This window comes from Vigna unguiculata, chromosome 10 (genome assembly GCF_037176805.1).
Source record: "Vigna unguiculata cultivar grain cowpea cultivar isolate G323 ecotype 2 chromosome 10, ASM3717680v1, whole genome shotgun sequence".
NCBI lineage: Eukaryota > Viridiplantae > Streptophyta > Magnoliopsida > Fabales > Fabaceae > Vigna > Vigna unguiculata.
Genome location: NC_140801.1, coordinates 21015246 through 21021739, shown reverse-complemented (window position 1 = coordinate 21021739; position 6494 = coordinate 21015246). Strand labels below are relative to the sequence as shown.

The window sequence follows — 6494 nt, the reverse complement described above, 5'->3', positions numbered from 1 at the left end:
TCTCCTGATAACCCTTTTTTAATTCTTTTTACTATTTTTAACTATTTACAATTCAAATAATTGATCTTTTACGTACAAAAAGTTCTCAAAATTTCACAACAAACAGGTTCGTGGATACTCAAATTCAATTTGTTTCTCACTTTAAGAAATTCAATCTCTAGGTAACAATTTTTCAATTATTTTTTACTACTTTCTACTATTTACAATTTAAATAAATCATGTTTTTTTCATAAAAATTGCTCAAAATTTCAGAAGAAACTTGTTGCAAATTGTCAAAGGGATTATTGATGTTATGAAATTTGAAAATTTTCTTCTTTTTGTGACACTTTTGTAATTTTTTACTAATTTTTACTCTTTACAATTTAATAATTGAGATTTTTCATATTAAAATTGCAAAAAATTTCACAAGTAACGAGTTGGCCAATACAAGAATAACATTTTTGTTCTTAAATTTGACAAATCCCATCTCCTAGTAACAATTTTTTAATTACTTTTACTATTTTTAACTATTTACAATTCAAATAATTGAACTTTTATGTACAAAAAGATCTAAAAATTCCATAACAAACAGGTTGGCAGATACTCAAATGGGATTAGTTTCTAAAATTTATAAAATTCAATCTCTAGGTAACAAATTTTCAATTGTTTTTTAATACATTCTAGTATTGACAATTTAAATCATTCGTGTTTTCTACATAAAAATTGCTCAAAATTTCATGAGAAACTTGTTGCAAATAGTCAAAGAGGATTATTGGTGTTATGAAATTTGAAAATTTTCTTCTTTTTGTCACAGTTCTTTAAGAGGTTTTTATTAATTTTTACTATATACAAATTAAATAATTGATATTTTATATAAAAAAATTGCAAAAAGTTTAATAAGAAACAAGTTAACCAATACTAGGATAGGATTTGTGTTCTTAAATTTGACAAATTCCATCTCCTGGTAACCCTTTTTCAATTCTTTTTACTATTTTTAACTATTTACAATTCAAATAATTGATCTTTTATGTACAAAAAGTTCTCAAAATTTCATAACAAACAGGTTCGTGGATACTGAAATGCAATTTGTTTCTAAATTTAAAAAATTCAATCTCTAGGTAACAATTTTTCAATTGTTTTTTACTACTTTCTACTATTTACAATTTAAATAAGTCATGTTTTTTTCATAAAAATTGCTCAAAATTTCAGAAGAAAGTTGTTGCAAATTGTCAAAGGGATTATTGATGTTATGAAATTTGAAAATTTTCTTCTTTTCGTGACACTTTTTTAATTTTTTACTAATTTTAATTCTTTACAATTTAAATAATTGATATTTTATATATAAAAATTGTTAAAGATTTCGCAAGTAACGAGTTGGCCAATACTAGGATAGGATTTGTCTTCTTAAATTTGACAAATTCCATCTCCTGGTAACCCTTTTTTAATTCTTTTTACTATTTTTAACTATTTACAATTCAAATAATTGATCTTTTATGTACAAAAAGTTCTCAAAATTTCATAACAAACAGGTTCGTGGATACTCAAATGCAATTTATTTCTAAATTTTAAAAATTCAATCTCTAGGTAACAATTTTTCAATTGTTTTTTACTACTTTCTACTATTTACAATTTAAATAAATCATGTTTTTTTCAAAAAAATTGCTCAAAATTTCAGAAGAAACTTGTTGCAAATTGTCAAAGGGATTATCTACTATATATCTAAGAAATTCTTAGTGTAGGTAAATTACTGAAATAGACATTTTAATTTATTGACACATGGTTAAAATTGAGGGTATTTTTGTCTTTTTGATGTTGTTGTGTTTTCGCGGTTCGAATGTCTTTTTTAAATATTGATTGACGTTGTCAGACAGCAGCATCATTCTTCTCCAAAGCAATCAGCTTACTCGAGGTTAGCTTTTTTTCTTCTTCTTCAATCCTTCTTCTTTCTTCTTCTTCATATCAAGTTAGGTTTTCGTTTTGTTTTTAATTTCCAGTTTGTTGTTGTTGAATGTTGACGGTAGGGTTTTCTTCTCCCAAGCAATCAACTTCATTGAGGTAATTTTTTTTTCTTCTTTCATTTTCCTTCTTCTTCTTCTTCTTCTGTTTTTCTTCTTCTTCTTCTTCTTCAATCCTTCTTCTTCCTTCTTCCTCATACCAACTTAAGTTTTTTTTTCTATTTATTTTTGTTGAAGGTTGACAGAAGTTTTGATTGGTGTAGGTAATTTTTTTTTCTATTTCTTAATTTATTCTTTTTTCTTCAAGGATCTTTTTTCTTTCTTCTTCTTACTCTGTTATTTTTTTTACTTTGTGAAAGATTTAATTTTTGCAAGGCAATCGGTAGGATCTTCTTCTCCAAGGCAATCAACTTCGTCGAGGTAATTTCTTTTTTTCTTCTTCCGTATTCCTTCTTCTTCAATCCTTCTTCTTTCTTTTTCCTCATACCAACTTAATTTTTTTTTGTTCTGTTTGTTGTTGTTGTTGTTCTGTTTTTTTTTTACTTCGTGAAAGATTTAATTTTTGCAATGTGTTTCGTTTTGAAGAAAACACTGATGTTTTTATTTTTAGAAGGTATTTTTAACAAAATCTTGAACATGTTTTGTTGTTGTTGATGGTGTTGTTGTATTTATTTTTTTTATACTTGATACATCTATTATTGTGGGTTGAAGAAAAGGTTCAAGTTTTCGTTTTTAGAAAGTATTTTTGAACAAATAGAATGACTGAGGATGATGATGTTATTGTTGGTGGTCTTCTTTTCTTTTCTTTTTTTCGTCTATTTGTGGTTTGTTGTTGAGATTTGTTTGTTGTTCTTCATTGTGCTATTTTTTTTACTTCTTTTGTGGTCCTTCTTCTTTATAAAAGGTTATGTTTCTGTAATTTTTTTTCTGTTAAATATGTTGTAGCAGTGGGTTAGTATTTATTGAAAGCTATGTTCAAATTTCTCTGTTATTTTTTATGGTGTTATTTATTTTTCTTTTAATTCTTATGTGTTCCTTCTTCTTTTTTTCATGAAAGGTTTATTTTTTTTAGGTTTTTTGTGATGAAGATGGTGTCCTCTGGATTAGTACGTTTTAATAGTTGGTTAAAGTCAGTAGCTTGAGTTTTCTTTCTCCTCCTTCATGGTCTTCTTCTACTTTTGTTTTCTACTTCTTCTTTTTTCATTGTTTTGAAGAAAAGCCTAAACCTTTTGTTTTTTCATTGTTTTGAAGAAAAACCTAAACCTTTTGTTTTCATGAAGTATATTTACTATTTTTTGTTTTTAATATCATTATTGTGTGTTTAGTTGCTTTTTCGATGTCTATGGTTGTAGATTGAATAAAGGGTAAGATTTTTTGTAATGTGTATGGTTGTGGATTGAAGAAAAAGTATGACTGAAATGAAGATGTCTATGTTTCTGTCTTGATTTTTGTACATGTTTTTCTTGATGGTGTTGTTCTCTATGCTTCATGTCTCCCAATTCTGTCTTTACCATTTTACAATTTTACAACTATATCATATCTTGGTTTGGGTTTTATGTATTTTGCTTTCAAATGTTTGATCTTTGCAGAAAACCTTTTTTTTATGTCTCTTCAAGAAAAGGCGTTTCATTTATCTGTGTGCTTATTTTTTCTTTTTCTGTAGCAGTTTGAAATGCTGGGGAGATGGTGTTTGTTGTTAAAATAGCACATAGAAGGTACATGTTACGATTTATTGTTTCATTTGATGAATGTACTTTTCTTTCTATTTATTTAATTTATTAACTTTTTAGTTGCTTCTTGGTTGTTCTTCTTTACTTCTTTCTGTTTGATGGATCTGATATTTCAAGTACTCATTATAGGACGGGGTCATCTAATGCAACAAATGGGGTAGCTATACCATCTGAGAAAAAGGTATTGTATTGTATTCGATGAAGAGTGAAATAGTCATTATATTTGCACAAACATTTTTCAGGAAGATGAGGGATATTGCATATGATTTATATTATCAATTCTGTCTTCGTAATGTATGACTTAAAATATCCATTATGTATCTTTATAATGTACTGCTTATTTTATTATCATTAGTACGGTGAGGGATATTGCAAATGAGTTTGAGCCCTGCTCAAAGCTCGAGGACCTAAATTTGGATGTTAGAAAGAAGTTCAAGGAGACAGAGGAAATAATTCTCGCTGACCAATTTTTTCAGAGGTACAACACTGGTCCTTACTTTTTTAGTTTTTGAAATGTAGTATGGAAACTTTTTGTAAAATTGGTAGACAAGGCTTCAATTTTTTTTTTCGTGCTTGGAGAGAGCAGTAAAACTTTCTTCTACTTGCTGCCAAAATTTGTGCTAAACATTTATTTTTATTAATATTTACTTCAATAAAATATATTGGAATCAAAAAATACCACTTGAAGTAGAAAGGCCTCTTGGATATTGTTGTCTGCATTTGTGGCAAAAAGCTTACTTTTTAGATTACGTGGCTAGAACATTTCCTCATTTCAATGCATCTGTAACTCTTAAGGAAGGATTTGTTTGGGTTTGGGGTTTGGGAAGGAGATCAAATAAGAGAAGAGAGGTATAAATAAAGATCAATGGGCAATTATGCAGTATACTTGAAACTAAAAGTGTTGTGTTTTAAATGAGAATATTTCAAAACTGTGAATATTTACTATTTAATGAATATCCTACACCAATAATAAGAAATAAATAAAATGTGAAGCAGGTTAACGATGTCTATTTAAATCTTAGATAATTGTTATAGGGAGAGAGAATTTAGCATGGTAAACCATAGTGGATTTCATCCAGAAATGGGATTAAAATAAAAGGGTTGGCCATAAAATGCAACTAACTATTTTCTTTGAATAAATAAGCTGGAAATATGTGGTAGTTGAATGTGAGGCTTCTCAATTGATTTGGTCATATTTTCTCATGTTTTATGTGTATTGGATTAAAATAGTTTGAAACCACATGGTTTAATGAAACTTATAAACTAAGCTCTTATTCAGTATCTAGATTTATGCTGCTTCATATATGCAATTATACACGGTCAGAGTTTTATTTGTACTTTCTCAATTAATTATATTAAACAATTATATTTCTAGAGATATATTGAAATCTAATACACTTTTTAAATTTGTGAGGTTATAAGCATGTTGTGGTTAAACCAACTGCAGGTAGTGCTGATGATGTATTGGAAGATAATCCCGTGGTGAGATTGAAGGTTTTTGTATATGAACTTCCAAGTAAGTATAATAAGAAAATTCTGCAAAAAGATCCAAGATGCCTCAACCATATGTTTGCAACTAAAATCTTTAATCACCGGTTTCTCTTATTTGGCCCTGTTGAAACTTTAATCTAGAAGAGGTTTTATACCCCTGTATACAATGACCACAAATGATAAGAAGTGCCATAAAGCTTATTTCTTCCAACTGACCTTATTGAAGGCTCACATAGGGGGCACATCACTTCTTTGTGGTTCCTCAAAATTTTGGGGCATGTTTTCATTACGAGGTACAAATTTTGTGCATTATTTTCAACATTCATTATTTATACCACTTTTATTATATATTTATATTAATTTGTATATAGAAGAGAAGGCAATTGAAAGAGGGGATTCTTTAACTGCTAAAGCGTGCTACATTGGTTCAAACCTTTGGACAGAGGAATCACATATGCCCGAAAGAGGGCTCAAATACCATTTCTCCATACTTTTCACCAAGAAAATCCACACCCACCTAATTCCTAATAAGACTCCTAGGTCATTTTTGTGTATTTTCGATGACTTTTATGATGTTGGCAATGACTCTGAAGGTGGTTATTATGCAAGGTAGGCCTTATTACAAGTTTAAACAAGAATGTCCGAGTGTGTAGCCTTTTATTTCTTCTATATCATAGCTGCATAAGAAATCTGATTTACATTTTCTTATAAAAGATGCAATGACTAGGGACTTTGATTCATATAACTATTGTAATTTGGACTAACTATAAACGGGCCATGTTGTGTAATCTTGCAGAGGTGCAAGAGTAGCAGTGTGGGAGAACTTTTAAGGACAATCCTCTATTTGATGTCTCCACTAAGCATCCAACCACGTACTTTAAGGACATGCAGTAGCTGTGTTTTGCGTATACCCACTTGGATGGACCCGTTGGAGCCTAAGATTGGTAGAGGCTATGATATTTAGTTGCATACCTGTTATTATTGTAGATGACATTGTTTTGCAATTTGCTGATGCAATCCCATGAGAAAAGATAGAAGTATTTGTTGCTGAGGAGGAGGTTCCAAAGTTGAATACCATACTCACATCTATCTTACTAGAAGCCATATTTTAGATAGGAGTATTTGTTGCTGTTACCGTTTTCTTTTTTATTTTAGATAATAGTTTATTTTTATTTCAATATTAATAATATATATATATATATATATATAATAATTTATTATTTTATATTTATTTTGATGTCACTATTTAATATTTAAATGACCACAATTAAAATTAGTTATTGAGATTTTATCCGCATAAGAATATTTAATTCAACTGCATGTTATCCTTATTATGTGA

General features: G+C 28.6%; 1 pseudogene; it reads left to right on the top strand.

Annotated features, from left to right (window-relative positions):
• The first annotated feature begins 3617 nt into the window (after positions 1–3617).
• On the top strand, positions 3618–6280 carry LOC114171180 (putative beta-1,4-xylosyltransferase IRX10L; annotated as a pseudogene).
• The last annotated feature ends 214 nt before the right edge of the window (positions 6281–6494 follow it).